The 18,716-nt window shown below is 39.3% G+C and overlaps 1 protein-coding gene across 1 annotated transcript in view; it reads right to left on the reverse strand.

Moving 5' to 3' along the window:
* Nucleotides 1-1,590: 1,590 nt before the first annotated feature.
* The window catches only part of PSPC1 (paraspeckle component 1), a 60,244-nt gene continuing 43,118 nt past the window's right edge, over nt 1,591-18,716 (reverse strand). The window contains exons 7-9 of the transcript XR_005704481.2: nt 6,358-6,461; nt 3,522-3,664; nt 1,591-3,278 (exon numbers count right to left, since the gene is read on the reverse strand). The gene's annotated coding sequence lies outside the window, so the exon portion shown is untranslated. The remainder of the gene's footprint in view (nt 3,279-3,521; nt 3,665-6,357; nt 6,462-18,716) is intronic.

Below are 18,716 nucleotides of genomic sequence, written 5' to 3' on the forward strand. Positions count from 1 at the left end.
AAAAATTAATCTTTAAAAGGGTCTCCTAAATCTCAGATACCTCAAATATAGCAGGCATCAGGAAGGAACAGGAAGAAGATGGTTCTTTTTGATTGCAAGTCACCTGGTTTTCCACAGCAAAGTCTCACCTGTCATGCATGGTAACTACAAATGAATCTTTTTCCAAGATTATCTGTAATACTTCCTCCATGATCTGAAGTGTAAGGAACTCTAATCAGTTACTGGTGGCACTGGTGCAGTTATAGTTGGGGGGGTCAGACTTTCCCATTGTCTCCCTCCTCTGCTGTGCCTGTTGCTCTTCAGGGAAGGCACAGCTCTGCTGCTCAGATAACCCAAGCCACGTGTATGGGGACTAAAGACATTTTCACATACCCAGGGAGATGAGGGCCTGTTCCAAAACTGGATTAATTGCAACTGTGTAGGCATGGGACACCAGAGCTTGAGGAACAGGATTACCCATGTGGTGACATCTCAATATGAATTTGAGAAGAAAGCCCTGTTAGGCCTGTTACAGCAGCTGCATGTCTTAGATTGAACACAACCCTCCAGTGTGGGAGAGGGGAAGGTGCTGTCCCAGCCCCTCCCACCTGTAAAAGCTGTACTGACAGAGCTGGTATTTAAAAGGCTTTACGAGTTTGGGTGAGAGAACCTGTATGGAAAAGCTTGCACAGGAGATTTAAAGGCTTGGGAAGTTTCCTCACCTTTCATCTGTCTGCTATAGCGTGTCAATATCAGAATAGTTCTTTCTGTGAAGAGCAGGGTTAAGATCCCTAAAACCACAAGTGAACGCCCAGCCCAGGTCCCCTGCATCCACCCTTCCTGAATCCAAATGATTACCAGGAAGCCCCCAGTGGTTCCCCAATGCAGTAGTGCCTTGCACTGTTTTTATGAGTGGTATGGTGCAACACTTCCATGCACTAAAACAATGGTACAAGACTGCCACCGTAGCACCACTGCCATGAGTAGCTCCATCTTCTCCACACCTATACAGCGAGATTAACCATCTCGGTTAATCTCTGGAGAACCCACCTGCTGTTCTCCAGCTGGAAAGAACCCTGCTGCCTGGCCCCATGCCTCCTGTGCTGCAGCCTTCTGATTGCCCAGTGGCTTCCATGGGACTTGTTCCTACACATTCTTGCCTTCAAGAACCCAGAACTGGGCACAGTGTTTCAGCTGCAGTCTCAGAAGTGCTGAACAGAGATTGCTCTTCTGGCCCCTGCTCAGCCATGATCTTCTAATGGAGCCCAGCATGGGCATGGACACCTACATCTTCCCTTGTCCCTCAGGGGCCCAGATCAGCCTCCACAAAGCTGCTTCACCACCAGTCTGTGCCCAGGATCTACAGCTGCATCAACTGAGTTCAGTTTCCAGACTTAACTGCATGGGGTTCCTGTCAAGACTTCAATTCATGTCCACTGCCTTGCTGATTTCAGGAAATAGAAAATAAACATGCTGTTACTCATTTAATTTGAAACAGTTTTACAATAGCTATATAAATTGAGAAAAACGCTGTTGATATGTTACAAGCCCATGTTCACGTCACATCAAATTAATTTTTCATTCTTCACTGTTATAAATGAGAAGACCAAATTCGATAAATCAAAATTTGGAATTTTATTAAGAGACAAAATAACAGTCTCGGACAGCCACAATTAAAAGGACAGCGTCGAGCCCGGGGTCGGCGCCGGGTGAACAACGATAACACACTCTGCCAGTCTGTTATCCCCAAGTTCACATCTGTGGTTTGCAGCAGCCTCTTTTTATACACTGGATCACGGAGAGAGGCCTGAGATGATGTAAGTCCTCCATCCGAGGCAGCTTCATTAAGTATGCAAGTTTCAGTTCTAAGAGTCTGAATGGATCAGCGGAGGAGGACAATGCTGTCGATGGTCGGTTCCAGGTGTGGTGTAGACATGCTAATTTTGGCCGGAGACCATCTAGATACGGATCTGAAACCATCATCGGGTTCTCCGGGCTATCATCTCTGTTTTCCGTTGCCTTTTGTTTCCTTCCAGCGATTCCTGGCAGTGACAGTCTTCTGTCCTCCTTTCTGGTAATTCCAATCAAGCTCTTTCCGTGTCCCTCCCAAACCTTTTTAGGCTAGGGATATTTTTGTATTCTATTGAATCCCCTTCTTCCCAAGTTAACCCACAAAATGCTAGAACAAAACCTAACTTCTAACATGCTAGTTTATACAGGACTTATAATCATACATTCAGTATTACAATTTATATTCTATTAACATGAAGTAACTTCAGAGCAGATGTTACATTCCTTTTTAACGATCTGTAGCCAAAGCATGTTTGTGTCTCTCTCCTGGTAGCTAATGCATGTTTGTGTCTCCCTCCTGGTAATTCTTAATCATGTTATGTCTCGTGCTTCCCCCTCCCTTGTCCTTTCAAGCGAGAGAAATTCCTGCACCTTTTCTGAGCTGCTTTCCTCTGAGTTGACTCATAGTTTGTTGGATTAAAACAAAACTTACATTTATTGAGATGATATTACATTTTTATCTATCAACACGAATTAACTTTAGGACATATATTACATTCACTCAAGGTTTTTTGTCTTTTTATTGGGCTACATTAAGACAGGCATTTGTAGCATAACTTCCTACTCAACACTACAGACAGCTTACTGCAGCTGTAATCTCCCCTATGATAAACATTTCCTTCCAGTTCTTTTCAGCTGTCCCTGGCTCATACCGTTTTTCTCTAGGTAATTAATACTTTTGTGTTCTAAACTTCTGCAGCATAAACACAATCCACAATACTGCATTATCTTTAAACTCTACCACTTGCCTATGTTTTGTCATATATTGTAAGGCTTGAAAATATTTTCATACCTTTTAAAAGGCTTTTTTAAAGTCAAAGAGCAAAGGTTTAAGCAATCCTTAAACCAAGGAGCAGTCATTTAATATAACATTGACTCTTATTATTCTTGTAGAATGTACAAACTTTAATCCTGACACCCATTTCCCTTAACACCGATATTTCTAGAAAGAAAATCTGCTTCAAGTACAGTCTAGATGAAAAGGGCATCAGTACCTCAGTTACACATTCAGCTTTACTATGAAATGCTGGACTGGCACCACCTTCTGTGCCAGAGGCTGAAGACATAACATCACAAAAGCTGTAACTTGTCTCCTCATGTAGGAAGAGGTCTTGGAGCTCACAAGCAGATGTATTCACATTCCTCTCATGTCTTTTTCAAGCTGAGGTGTTGATGGGGGACACAGCACCTCCAGGCTGGGTCCTTTTCTGTAATTTCAAACAGCCTTTCTACAAGCAGAGAGAAAACAGCTTAACTGAGAATGATCAGTTCATCCTTCTACCTTCAGCCAGGTGTGACAGATTTAGTTACTATTTTATTAGGTAACAGCATTATTTGTGTGCCCAAAAGTACAAAGAGATAAAAAAACATATACACATTAAGCACAAAAATAGTACTAACAAACTGAGAACCGAGTACAAAATGTACCATTACAGGAGTTCTAACAGGCAACAACACCATTATATTCTTACCTGGATGGTCCTTGTAACTCCAAGGTGCAGAGCAGCATTTTCACATCACCACAGTGTAACAGCTGTCTTCAGTTCAGAGGCTTTTTTGAAAACTAATGCATTCAATGGAGAGGAACATTTCCAAGAAGTAAGCATGATTCAGGCTGAGGAGTTACAAGAGACACTTGAGTGATAACTTCCTTGCGAATGTGCTTTTGTCATCAAAGTAGAACACTTAGGACTCAAATGGCAAATAACAGAGCAACATATCAGCAAATACAGTTGGATAAACAGCTGAGAAATGCCAGCAATTTTTCAGACAGCCCTCCCCAGAAAGGTCACCTGGAGCTCCCTCTGTTCAGGAAGCCCAGGAGCACCCTGGCACAACATTTAACACAATTTCATTTCATTCACTTTGTCAGCCAGGTTCACACTGCAGTCTGAGCTGCACACACAAGTGATGAATGGGGGAAAAGGAAGAAAGGCTTTTATCACTTCATTGAGCCAAGGAGTTGTTATTTAGCCAGTAAAAGGAACACTTGTATCTCCAAGGAACCTGGACCATCCTTTTTTCCCCTCACAGGAAGGAAACTGTGAGCTGACAGAAAAATTTTGAGATGCCTGGGAAACCTGCCAAACACTGAGGTTCCCAAACGGCTCTTGTGCACAGCAACACTGCAGTATGTAGTGACAAGCAAGACTGAATTCCAGTTGCTACAAGGTCAAGACAAAATGTCCTCAATAAAAAAAAATCCCAACTAAATCGAACTTTGAAAAAATCAGGCATTTTCTGTTTTACTATTACTTTTTTGATGAAGAGCTTTAGCTGCTTGTCTTTTTTAGATTTTGTGAGTAAATGCTTGTAGCTTGCTTATTTCTATAGTCTGGTTTATATTACAAATGATTATGTGATTTTTATACTGTGATTTTACTACAACTAGAAAATAATGGGACTCCTCAGTAAAGGGCAAAAGCAAAACCAAAAAACAAGGTGTGCAACAACTTTCCCCCCTCCTCAGTGCCCCCCTCAGTACCAAGAACAAGACAGGGTCCAGTTAAGGGAACACAAAGTGGACGAGTCACATGGGCTGAGCCTGATGGGATGTTCCCATGAGTGCTGAAGGAGCTCACTGCTGGTGCTGCAAGGCCACTCTCCATTGCTGACAGAGTGTGGCAACTGGGAGAGGTGTGCAAGGACCAGGGGAAAGCAAAAGTCACTTCAAGAAGGGCAGGAAAGAGGACCCGTGGAACTACAGGCCATGGGAAGGTTACAGACCAACTTCAGAAAACCACTTCCAGACCAAGAAGGGCAAGAAGGTAAGTGGCAGTAGTCAGCATGGATTTACAAAGAGGTCATTTGCAAGTTTTAAAGGAGCCCAAGTGGAGAGCCTCTCTGGTGGGGTGACCAGTTCAGTGGACATGGGGCTTAGGAAATCTTTTGACACTGCCATACTATCTCCAGTTATCATTTTGACCCTGTCATAATATTGACAGGCTACTGCCAGGCTCAGTAAGTGGACCATGAGGTGGACTAAAAACTGGCTGAGCAGACAAGCCTAGAAGGTTGTCAATGGCCTGAAGTCCTCTTGGACACAAGTGAATAGCAAGAGTATCGCTGTACTGAGGCCAGTCCTTTTCAAGATCTTCATTTCTGCTCTGGCTGATGGGACAGCATATCCTCAGCAAGTCTGCAGGTGACACAGAGCTGAGAGGAGTGGCTGCTAAGGTCACAGTGTCATGGCACCATCCAGTGATCCCCGACAGGCTGGAGAAATGGGTTCACAGCATGTCATGGAATTCCAAAAGAAGGAAATGCCAAATCCTACACCTGGGGGAAAATAATCCCAGACACCAGGACAGGCTGGAGGCCAGCTGGCTGGGAAGCCCCTTTGCAGGTAAGGACATGGTGGCCCTGGTGAACAGCAAGTCCAAGAACCACGCTGAGCAAGGAGCACAACCTGTCCACAAAGACAGCCAATGGCATCCTGCTTTACAAAAAAAGTTGCCAGCACATGGAGAGATGATCATCTGATCTGAACCCCTGCCATGGACACGGACACCTTTTGCATGTGATTACAAAACAGATAAATTGTTCTGGTCTTTTATATCCAGTTCTCTTATTTATATATATATATTCTCCTATTTACTGTTAACACAGCTACAGAGACAGCTCTGAGCCCTTTTGCTAAGCCAAACACAGGAGAATTAAATCAAGTTTCTCTTGCTTTACCAGTAGAACTTGTACATCTTGGTCAAATCCCACAGTGTTTAAATTTACTTTTACTTTATAAAAATAACTGATATTTTGGAATTTTGCAGCTACCAGAACTATTGAACTTAGCTGCATAGAACTCCCTTTAAAGTCTTGCCATCTGTCAGCCCCACCAAGATGCTGCTCACAGTCAGGACAGATGGCACTCCACACCTGTGTGCACGCAAACCTGTGCCCCAGGCTTCCCAGAGTGCATGGACACCACCTTCCAGACCAGAGCCCTCTGATTAATGCCAAAGACTGTTCAGAAGCAGTAACTACTGTGCTGGTTGTACAAACAAACATGATTCCGAGTGCAATGTATTGGTAACATCCAGGAGCTCAGACATGGCATCATATTAATATGTCACTGTGGGGTTTGGATGGCTGGCAAGAGCTTGAGCTGACTCCTAAAGGCTGTGTACATATGCTTGAAGTCCTTTAAAAACATATCACATGGCAGGAATTATGCTAGGACTTAGATTATCTGAAATCAAGCATTACTTGAAGTGTATAAGCACAACTACATCAAATCACAAATCTGAACAAAAAGTGGGGTACCGATTTCAGTAGCTGCTGAATAAAGCCATATGTCTTAATACGTACCTTGTACTAAAACCTGGTTTAGGATTCCCTTTTGTCTGCATAAGATAGCAGAAGGATTCTGCACAAGCCAGTCTTCATCTGCATTTTAAGATTTTAATAGTAACCTAAAAAATAAAGACACAGTAAATAACTGATATTTCAGGCAATGGGGAAAACACAGTAGCTGCTCTTTTCAAAAACCCATTATATATGGAGTAATAAAGCATGAAAAAACTTCCCATTACCAGAAAAAAATCCATTTATTCTCTACCCATTCTTACCACTTAGTTGTTTTTCCACAGATTTTATTTAATTTTTACTGCCTCAGGAGTTAACCAACAGCTGTTCCAAGAACATTAACGAGTTCCTAGATTTTCCTATTTCTGCTTGGAGTAGATCAACCGCAGTTCTGCTGCAGTGTGGCCCAAGTCATTTCTCTTCGGAGGTTTTCTAAAACGTATCTACTTCATGTGACAGAAGACGTTCTGCATGTTGTCTTCTAGGCCTGCCAAGGCACATGGCAAAAGTGGCATTTTATCCTTCTAATATTAGTGCCACTAAAATGATCAGGATGCCTGCACACAACACTGAGTCATTAGAGACACTTGAGAACTAACAGCTCTCACTGCAGTGTCCTCCTCTTTCTGCAGCATGTTGTACAGATACTACTGAGTAGGGACTAAGTTATCTATCAAAATAATACAACTTAACTGAGCTGGAGTAAAATCTCCCACTTTATAATAACATCTCACAACAGAACTGCATACAAGTATCATTAAAGTACAGTTTAATACTACAAGCATTAGAAATTGATGCAAAAGTTTAGGACTTCCATAACTTCTGCAATAGATCTGCTTGTATTTGCAGTAAGTGCAGTTGGAAGAACAGCTAGTCAATATTATTGCTACTACATTTACTAATTAACAATTAAATTATTGTAATTCTATTAAAAATGCCTAATATAAGTGTTAATAAGGGCATCCATCTTGCACAGTGTGCATCTTCTCATAGAGCAGACATGCAAAACAACTATCCAAAGTGTTTAAAATTCAGCAGCTCCATGCCCCAGCCATTCAGGCTTCAAAACAGCTCTCACCTGTAGACACACTCCCTCCTCCCAGAATTAAAATCAGCTCTTCTCCTTAAATGCCTCCAAATTATAGTAAGATGTGAACAGTGCAATATTTGATAGGCTTAGCATCATCCCTTATTCAGCCACAGAAACACGTTGCAGAGCCTGAGAGCCCTAATGAAATGTCTACGGAGAAGACTGCCTGGAATGGTCCTGATTACAACAGCACAAAGGGGTAAAGAAGTCCCCATACTCTCAAGACCTTTTAAAACAATCTTCCCACATCTTGAGGTCCAGTTTGATGATCGTAAAACTTAGCACACCCTACAAATTACAGAAAGAATTCCTTTGGAAACCCACACACAGGTTGCACCTTTCAGGCTAGCTTCACTTTAGGAACAGTCCCAAAAAGCAACTCAAGAAGTTACATACATGTAAATTGCCATACACAACCACGAACATTTACAATAAAGGTAACGTTTACCTTATCAGACACAGCTGAAAACAGGCTGAGATGCACAGCTCAGAATAAATACAGTTTTAAAGTTGGTGTGATTTAATGTCTGAGTCCTATTAAATCAATTCTCCCATTTGGATCATTTTATCTCCCCTCCCACCCATGGTGAAGCTTGCTATCGATCAGATTTCAAAAGTTTGATTATCTATTCTGTACCAGACATTCAGCAAGATAGATACTTTCTTCCTAAAGCACAAATGACAGCACACAGCCCACTAACTCTTTCTAACTAGAGCTATAACTTTGCAAGTGTTGATACAACAATCATTTAGCAAGTCAAATGCAGTAATAGTTGCAGTGATGAACTGTCAGTTGTACGGAGCTGGCTGGAACTGTCATCTGGACAAGTGTTAGTGTCCTGAGACACCACCTCGACATGGTGAAATTAATGTAGTTATTGATAGATATGTACCCATCTAACAGGAAGGCTAAAATTACAGTCTGTAACTTAATATGAAAAAATACAATTAGTTTCTCTCTTTTTTTTTCCCCATCAAAAAAGCTAAAGCATCAAGGCCTAACAGTCTCTCCAGTTCCTGTAACTGACAGAGTATATTATTTCCTCTTTCTTGGAGATTTACTAAAGAGAAAGCAGTGAGCCATATTCTTGGCAACCAGGAGATATTAGTGACAAAGTTGTAGCCAAATAAACATATTTTTGATGACAGGTCCTAAAACCACCCAGTAAGACTGCTGGGAATGTTAAAGTATGTATGGCTTTTACTAGGAATGTGCCTCTGCACTATTTACTCACGATTCTCTCCCTTCTAAGATCATGCCAACCTCTCTACCCTATATAAATTCTACTGTTTATGATTAGCAGTAATTACTTTGTTAGAGCTGACTGTATCCAAGCAGCCAGTGACGAAAATAGTGGTTTCTAGGAGTGAGCTGGAAAACAACAGAAAGTTGTTTTCAAAGTAAGAGACTGAATTTTCATTCATATGATAAAGCTATGCTTTAAACGAAAGATCAGACTGGGTTTGGTGCCAAGCAAAATGAATCTGAAATAGTCTAAAAGGCTAACAGCATGATAAACATGCCTGTTCTGGAGAGAAGACAGGCATCACACACAAACTGAGTGATACTGCATATACTGTGTCATTATAAAGGAAAATTGGAAACCAACTCCTAAGTGCACCTATCCAAAGTATCTCAGTGTAGCAGGGTATCTCCAGCAGAGCCCGGCCGTGCGGGACAAGCTCCAGGCTGCCAGTGCTAATTCAGAGCAGGAACAGCTGTGACACTACAACACTGAAGGACATTTCACATTTACCTTGCACGTGGATGCGTGGCAGCTTCACCAGCTTGACTGACAGAATGGGTTTTGTGGTTTGGTTGAGGGGTTTTGGTTTATGTTTTTTTAATTAATAGGATTATTGGTGGGTACTGTAACAAAGAGCTTCCCCCCTAAATTTCCCCCTTTATTTTAGGTCTACTTTAAAAATTACCTAGCAAGACACAACAGCAGCACAGGTAAACTTTTGACTTCCACTGAAGTGACCATATGGCATTTTGCACCAGCAGACACAGGTATGATTTTGAAAGTAGCAGAACCACTATCCAGCACACAGAAAGAAGAACTCCAGTGCCGAGCTGTTCTCAGGAAAACACACAATCCCTTGTGGCCACTTATTTGGGGTTTCCAAAGGGAACCCGAGATGATCCGCAGAGCTGTGTTCATGTTTGCATTTGTTCAGGCTTACCTATCAAAAGGTAACAGATAACAATGTTGGCTGCTGACATACTAACAGAAGATACAGTGCTAGACATTCTTAAATGATCAAGCAATCTTATCCTCCCCATTCTTCTCTTAGTTTTAACTTTAGTCTGGCCAAACCTGCTCATCTTAATTGCGAGTAGTCCCTGCTGAAGACAATAAAACCATCAGAGATTAAATCAACTGTTACCTGGCATCACTGCAGAGCTGCCAGGGATTATAGGAGACAAACAGCAACACAATTTTCCCCAATCTTGTCTTTGTCAAATTCTCTTAATATTAAAATGCATATACTTGCGAAGAAGTAGAAGCAAGCAAGCATTTTAGGGGAAAAAATATTACCAAGTTAGGGCTCAAAAGGAGAACTAAGTTCCTAGAAGCAAAAGGGAAAATACTACTTGAGTTAAGCCAAGAAGGCATTTAATTTCCTTTACAAGATTATTACAAATATTTTACATCCATTTCACAACTTTCAAGTAACAAGGTGTAGGCTACCTGAAGTTAGCATGTTACACAGAATGGGGAATGCAAATGCAGTAATATTCCTCTTCTGGGATCAGATTTTCAAAAAAGAACAAATGGTTGCAGTTACTAATGGCCAGGCAATGAACCCATGCCAGTGACAATCTGCTATAAGGGGACATTTCTTTCTGTTTTGCTTGAATTGCAAAGCTTCACCATCTAGAAATCAGATGATTTCTTCACTGTTTGGGGAATGATGAGCATGTCTGAAAGCATTTAAACAGAAGACAGAGAAGTTTTCATCTGTACAGCTTCAGCAAGGTCTGAATTCAAAGATACTAAAATTTGTAAGTACTTTGTAAAATTAATAAAAAATGCTCATTTGCAACTCATTACATTCCTAGATGCAAGACACAATATCATCAGAGTGGTTTTTTTTATATATACACACACATTATATTTTCTGCAAAATTTTGTGCACTGTGAAGCAGCAGTCCAAGTAATTAAGATAATCTTGTATGAAACAGCAACTAAAACCTCTATTTTTTAATACAGCCCCCTCCCCTCTATGACACTCCCATTTCAAGTTGAGGAACCTGCAGCACCAGAATAGCTGGCACTTCAGTGATTCTCATTAATTACCCATTTTACAAATGTTGTCAGTGAAGCAGCAGAAATATCTTTCAATGTTCAGATTTTTACCTTCAATGACTGTGTTCATGATGAGCAACTTGGAAAAATGTCCAAGTAATGGTGTCATTTTCTCCATTCAGAACTCACACGACATATTACATGGATGTGAAGTTCTGAGCAGTTTGTGATACTTTATCATGAACAGCTAAAAAGTACAAAACTGTTGAAGGAACAAGGGAATAACCTTTAATCCTCATAGTCTCTTTCACCTAGAAATAATGATGTATAGAAGTGACTTCACAAAGAAAGCTTAAAGAACCTGACAGATGAAAAGCATCTGAAAATGCTGCACTTGGCACTGGAAGCTACAGTTAAAATTTCATGATAGTCCTGCCATGTTCTGGAAACTCTGAGGTCACCTATTACAGAAACAGGATTCAGAAAAGTCTGCTGTAAACAAGGTATCATTAAACCAGCACAGCTAGCACAGAGTTAAGTAGGATCAGTACAGCTCTACTAATTTAACAGAAGTCATGATACCATTGTGCTACACACAATGCAAACAAAATTACACTTATGCAAGGAGTTAAGAGAACCACCAAGATTTTAGGGATGTTTAAATAGGCATACTTCTATTAAGCCTCATTTTTTATTTCAAAATAATTTAAAATTGTTTTAAAGTAGCGAGAATGTGTATATGCAAAGAGACAGTTTTCTCATATCTTACTTTTAAGACCACAGAAAACTAGCATAAGCTTTGTATTATAGAAAAATTCTTATATATAGTAGTGATGATCTCACTAGCTTAAGGACATTTTGGATCTTCCAAAACCTATGGGGGAATCTAGTTTCACACAAAACTTCCTATACTGTGCATAAACCAATTTTCTCCAATTAAAAAAAAACCACACCACACAAGGAAAACAAACAAACAAAAACAACAACAACAAACAAACAAAACAAAACAAAAACCCCAACAACAACAAAAAAACCACCACCCCAAACAAACCAGCATTCCTAAGGAATTGTGAACCTCACTAATACACAGTTTCTGAAGTGTTTGCAATTCTGCTTTACAGAACTTCATACAATGCTCCCCGTTCCCTCCTGTAAAGTTCCTTACCTGTCATTTTTGCAGCAGGTGCCAAGTTAGGCCAGTGTCCTAACCTCCTCTTCCAAAATAATGACAGCAGAACTGATTATCTTTGTGGGGCTAAAATCTCTGAAGCCGTAAGACTGTGCTGGGGGAAGGGCAGGGCAAGACGTGGTCACAGAGTCTTTATTAAACAACTCATTCACTCCGAGAGCTTTCATCTTTGACGTGCTTCATTTGAAAATGTAAAATTTAACAATACTACCCAGTACAGACATCTACACTGAAATGAAACCTTGTAAGGAAGGATTCAAATACCTAAGCATGTAATAGGGTTTAATTCATTAATATAAAGTTTGATGAATTCAAAGCTTTGCTTAGATGACAGAATCATGGACATGTTAATGTCAGAAGGGACCTTTAGAGACCATCTGGTCCAACTCCTCAGCTCAGGCAGGGCCACCTAGAGCCAGTGCCCAGGACCACATCCGGATAGCTTGCAGTGTCTCCAAGAATGGAGACTCCACAACCTCCCTGGGCAGCCTGTGCCAGTGCTTGGTCAACCCTCACAGTAAAGATGTTTCCTGATGCTCAGAAGTAACCCCGTGTTTCTGTGCGTACCTGTTGCCTCTGGTCCTGTCAAAAGATTTGTGATTCTTTGTGCAATTAAGTAATTTCCTTCCTGTACTAACTCTACTGGGTGACAACTTCCATCTCAGATTACTTTATAACAAAGGCAGAATACCAACTTCTGGCTTCCACCATAATAAAACCATAATTGGTAGAAAACAGAAAATCTTACATGAGATTTGAAATACACAGGAAATGGAATCTGTATTTCAAGACAAAGACAACAAACAGCATTAATAAACTGCAGGGCATCCTGCAAATGTTCTACCCCACATTGACTTAGACTTACCTGTTTCTGAAAAACCCCACAAAGCAATGTTGAATAAAGGAACCATTTTTCTATTTGCTACCCTTGTATTGCCTGGCAAGCTGGGACTCAAACTTGGCATTTCATCCTTTCCTTGCCCAACTGGACATATTGCTGATGCTGCACTATCAGGATTTATTTCAGCTTTATAGGATCATAGAATGCTGTAAATTCTATGTACAGGATTCCTTATTTTAGTAGAAGTCACTACTACTAGCAAGATAAAGCTATTCTTCATACCCAAACTGAAATAGCTTTCTAAGTTAGTATCAAACATTTTTAAAAAAGCTTCAAGCTCAGCTGTCATAGGGTGAGCAAGGTAACACCTACTAACATGCAGCAAAGAGAACTGAAAAGCACTATATTAGAAATAATTTCAAGTCTGAATAACAGATCAGGTATCTTAGTTGAGTGTTATACTATTAACCATTCCACCATACAGCCCCCATAAAGACACTCCAGTTGGTTACCATCTGCTTCACTTGAGAGCGAAGTGAAGACCTCAGTGATGACACTCCTTTGCACAGGACTAGGCCAAGACCACATTGTGAGAAGTGAGGAATTCTCTTTTCATATCATCTTAGATACAAACGCAGTAACTTGGCATCATATTCAAAACTAAATATTTTTAATCAAAGAGACTGATTGTTGCTACTGTTTTTCATCATGGCTCATTCAGATTTCAAGATGCAAGCTCACACTATAATTTTCACATTAAAAATACTAATTTACAAACAAGCTATCAAAATTCTGTCAGGTACCAAATTTGTAAATAACACATTAATGAGAAAATGGTTACGCACACAGACTAAAACATAAAAACTGTTACTTCAGTTACCTCTTTGCGACTTTTAAAGTACACAAGTAAAAAATACACATTCTAATACACTACAAACATTACTTGCAATGTCTTGAGAAAGAAACTCCACTTAAGCAAGCAGAAGCTTCTCCGAAGAAGTCTGCATTTCAAACTGAAGTTCTGCATCCTGCTGCATCCATTTCTTTGAATGATTAACAGTACATGTACATGTTATCAGATGCTTTCACACTAGTTCTTACAGACTACCTTCAGAGCTGTTTGCTCTCCTATTCTGCTCAATCTTGTTCTGATCTTCTCGTAACTTTACTTCCATCTTACTTAACAACTTATTTCAGCCAACTTACTTTCATTCTGGACTCTACAAAATCTTGCATCTGATCAGCACCTGACTGATGAGTATGCTCTGACAGGGTATATTTATGCATAACGTTTGAAGGACTCTAGTTTACAACAAGCTGTGAAAGCAAAAATAAATGCAGATGTCCAAACAGTTTAAAGATGAACCTCAGAAAATGGAGGTAGAACAAAATCCAAGTATCTTTATTACAAACTTACAGAATCAGAACCATCCCAAGAGATCAATTTTCTGTAACACACCTGGAATCATTAAATGAATCTGTCTCATTGACAAGTACAAATGTAACTAGTTTGTATTTTCTTAAGTCTCTACTCAAAGTTGCTCAGATCAGTACCTCACTGAGAATACAACTTTCATTAATGAAAAGTAATATTTGGAAGTGCATTGTAATGACTGAGCAGATATAAACTAAGATGACTGCAGCTGATAGGAGCAAATGCTGATTTAAGCAGCCCATCGTGACACCACCCTCAACCCACAATTGCGGTGGCTGTCACTACCTGAGAGAATTTGCTAAGCAGAAAAGATGACTTTGAAAAGCATCCGTGCAACCATGAATGAACTTTATTAACTGAGGCACATGGAGCAACTGCTGAAACGACCCAAGGCACTACCATATGCCAAGTCCTGGGAAGCCTGTGACAATCATGCTGCTGTACACACACCAACTCAGCAGACAAACTTATCTAAGATGCTGACTTCTTCAGCCATTCAGATATTTATCACTGTGGCAAGACAACTATGTTCTTCATAACAATAAATCCTGACAATCCTATTCTTGGTTTGTCACAACCAAGGCAAAGATAACAATTTCCTGCCATAAGAACAGGATCAGATTTGGGCAGCACTTGTGTCTAAGCAGAAGCTCTCTAAACTCATGACAGAAGTCCTCTGTTGGAAGCACTGGTACTTCAGTTATGCATATTTGAACTTCAGTCCTTTCCCAGGAATTTTTGTCCTGTATATTTAGCCTTTCCCTGCAACCTGCAAAGTGAAAGATGAGATGAAGCCACATTTTCCTGCTTTTGCACAATAGTAACTCTCCCATCTGTCAATCCATGAAGAGCACTTATCTACTTTTACCTTTCTGTATTAGTATTTGCACACATCTGTGAGTTCAGAAAGGGTAACTATCTATGAAGTTCTCATGTACTCTGTTAATTAATTCTTGCATGATTACACAAAAGAGAAACTATGAAATGAAATTAATCCACAGCAATTTTTCCCCCTTAGAAAGAGATCTAAATCCATTTTAAAGGCACAACAGGTTAAGAATAAATACATGACATATACTAACAGAACACATATAAAGAGGCAAGTAACAACTTGTCAAATCATAGACAGAACTGGTTTTTACTGTGCATCTGACATTTTTCCCTTACTTTTAACCATTTCCATCAAGTTTAGTGTTAGAACCTCCAAGTTTCAAACAGCTCAAAACTTCCACATCATCAGGAACACATAAAGCCTTTTACAAGAAAAGAAAACCTAAAGTACAGAAAAGGAAACAAAATCCTGAAAGGAATGGATTAGGATAATCAGAGCAGGCCAGTGACAAGCATCAAATATGAATGATTTGGCCCAATCCTACAGTCATCTTACATGCTCACATCACTTGTAAAGCCTGGCAGAAGCTTGCACAATTTCCAACATAATTGTAGCATAAGGTTAGAGTTAAGACACCATGTCCTCAGTGCCAAACCAGCAAAAGGTTTAGAGCTCAAGTAAGACATCTAGTAAAATAGTGTTCCCACATTTTTAAAGATAAACCATTTGGTTTCCTTCACACTGGGCAGTTTTAAATATATAAGACACTTTACAAAAAACAGTAAATTTTTAAGCAATCGTATAAAGAAGATTCTACAATACCAGTTTTCCCACAAAAGACCTCAAGAAACAAGCAACATACCATAACCAATCCTCTACCCTCTCCCATATATTTAGATGAACACTTTCAAACCTGTGAGTATTTTTGTGATTACCGCAGCAGTAAAGCAGAAATGCAAGTGCAGCATCAAGGTTCTGGCCACTGAGTTCTAAAACATCGTTATGCTCAAAATGTATCAGCTTTTATCCAACTAGGCTTAAAGGCACAACAACATATCATCAGTAACTACCAACACTTGAAACATCCTATTTCTGATATTTATACTGCATGCCATGATCTCCAGTAAAGTAAATGTGCCTAAACTAACCAATTCTATTTTTCCACTGTAGCAATGAACTAATAACTGGAAAAAATATGACAAATGGTATTTCTTTTTAAATATTTGTAACAAATGGTCCCAATGTAAAGAGTAAAAAATGCATGCCCAGGGACATAATGCAACTGAAAACAAGAGTATAATTTCTCCACAAATCTGTGCTTTCTTCACACCCACTCCCAGGGGACTGGCTAAGTCAGTATTTAAAAACTATGAAACTCAAAAAATTATTTTTCTTTATGTTTAATACAACTTGGGGAGTTAAGAGTACTATTCAGAGCAAACATCCAAGACATTTGTGTTTAATTTACTGTCTTGTAAACATGCTTAGGATTAAAACCAGACAGAAATTAAATGTTTTGGTTTTAACCTTGAATAATGATTCTTACATGTGCAGTGAGCAGGAAAAAGTCTAGAATAATCATGCAGAAAGTATACAAAGTGATTTTATTCTCTCGAGTCAGCTGTCATTTTAGAAGCAGTAAGAAGCATCCAGGACTTTAATTTAGTTTCCTAATAAACATGTTTTCATTACTTACTACTTTTCCCACTATATAAAGTAGAAAAAGTGTATTTTGCTCAGAACATGTAAACACAAGACAGAAAAACTTATCAATGAAAAACCCTCCTAAACAAGTTACATAATACTAAACAAATGCTCTGGTACGCATCCATCTACAGACATTTGCATTCATCAGTGTGTATAATATATGAAACTACACAAGCATGATGCAAGAATGATGCCAAACATGCATTAAGTGGTATTACAAAAACTACACAAGTATAACATGGCAATGATAAACTGACACATATTCCAAAATCATTTCAGAAGTACAGCCATCCCTGCTGCCAAGTTGACAATTTTCACTTTTAACCCAGCAATTCAACAGATGACAATTCTTTCATACATTTTCTTTCAAAACTCTGAACATTCAGCTTTTGAACTGCAGTAATTGCACTCTTCACACACTAAGGCAAAAACTTTATTTGTGTGATTTAGCACAGCTCTGTTTCTGAAAATGTCAGATGTGGAACTGCTACTGGTATAATGCTGGAAGTTCTAGAAACACAACGTTCCACATTGAAACAAAACGGCAGATGAACCACTGTTTCATTATTACAGGTGTGTCTCCTGGGAAAAGCCTTTTATTTGAAATTGATTAAAACTGGAGCTGCGGCTTACCTTTTACATGCTCTCCCCCTTAAAAGCGGAACATAATATATGGAACAACACAGTGCTAGGATGTTAAAGAATGAAGAATGTTAGCATTTTAAAAGACAGTATCTCCCATCTTTGTAACGGCAATTTATATCTTTTCTTCCAAGAAAAAGTTCATGTGAATAGTCTTGCTTCTTTTTAAAGCAACTGTGTATATCACCTCTCCAGGAGAAATCACGAAGAACACTATTTTCCATTTTTTTACTGGCTTGCATGTAACCTTCTTGGTAACTGCAGAAAGTGAACAGACAGATCAAGCTCACATAAAATTTGGCTCAGCATTTTAGTGTACATTTCTTCTTCATTGCTTGAAATACTCGCTCTCTTGGACCAACTATCACCACAAATGTAAACCATAACCGTGTTATTCAGACATCTAAAGCCCTCAATACGCTTCTTACCCATTTGTTCTAGGCTATGTATTTCTTCCAAACTTCATGAGAACATTTATTAAACTACATTCTGTGTGTGCAGCACAAATTACCCTGTGTATGCACAGGTATGAAGAGTCTTGCTCTACTGCCCCTCCTTGCTCTTCTTTCCTTGCACAATGAAATGAGGAGAATCGAGAATTCTCACTGGGTCTCCTTTACCTGCCTTTCCCTGGGTCTCCTGCTCACTGCTTGCGGACACAGAGGAAGCAGCACCAAGCAGCAAGGAGGGCAAATGGCTAATCATATCTGCAACAAGGCATGTGCTGGATTATCTTAAATATGCACACAAATATTTCAAATTCCCGCTAGCATACAAATATTTAGAACATTTGTAAGAAGCCTGGAAGATCAATTCAGCTGGCAGTTCAAAGACTACATTCTACAGTACTGCAATAGCTGGTTTATGCAGTGTTTTTTCATTCAATTTTACACTATATAAAAAGATTTAAAACTTAGTAACAATAAATAAATTTAGTAGAATAAATCCTCTCATAAAAAATAATGAACAGTAATTGATTTTTTTTTTTTAAAGCAACACTTTAAAATGACCAGAACATCAAGAGATAACAGATGCAAAAAGCATTACAGTAAACCCTTGTGTTTTTTACATCTTTTTAGATTTATTTTCTCTTCCACCTTGCTTAAATATACGTGGTTATTTAAACTGGGAAAACACATTTTGCTTGGGGTTGGGTTGTACACAGAGGTATTCAGGGTTTGGGGATTTCTTTGGGAGAAGTGTTTTGTTTTGCTGGGGATTTTTTTTCTTTCAAGTATTAACTGATAATAAAATTAGTGTCCCTGTCATACAAAAAATTTGATTACAGCAAATTAAGGCAAAAAAATTAATGAAAATACCTTAATCTCATTCCATCACTACTAACAGATATGTACTATTTAATTTTCCTTTA

This window comes from Hirundo rustica, chromosome 2, assembly GCF_015227805.2.
Source record: "Hirundo rustica isolate bHirRus1 chromosome 2, bHirRus1.pri.v3, whole genome shotgun sequence".
Classification (NCBI taxonomy): Eukaryota; Metazoa; Chordata; class Aves; order Passeriformes; family Hirundinidae; genus Hirundo; species Hirundo rustica.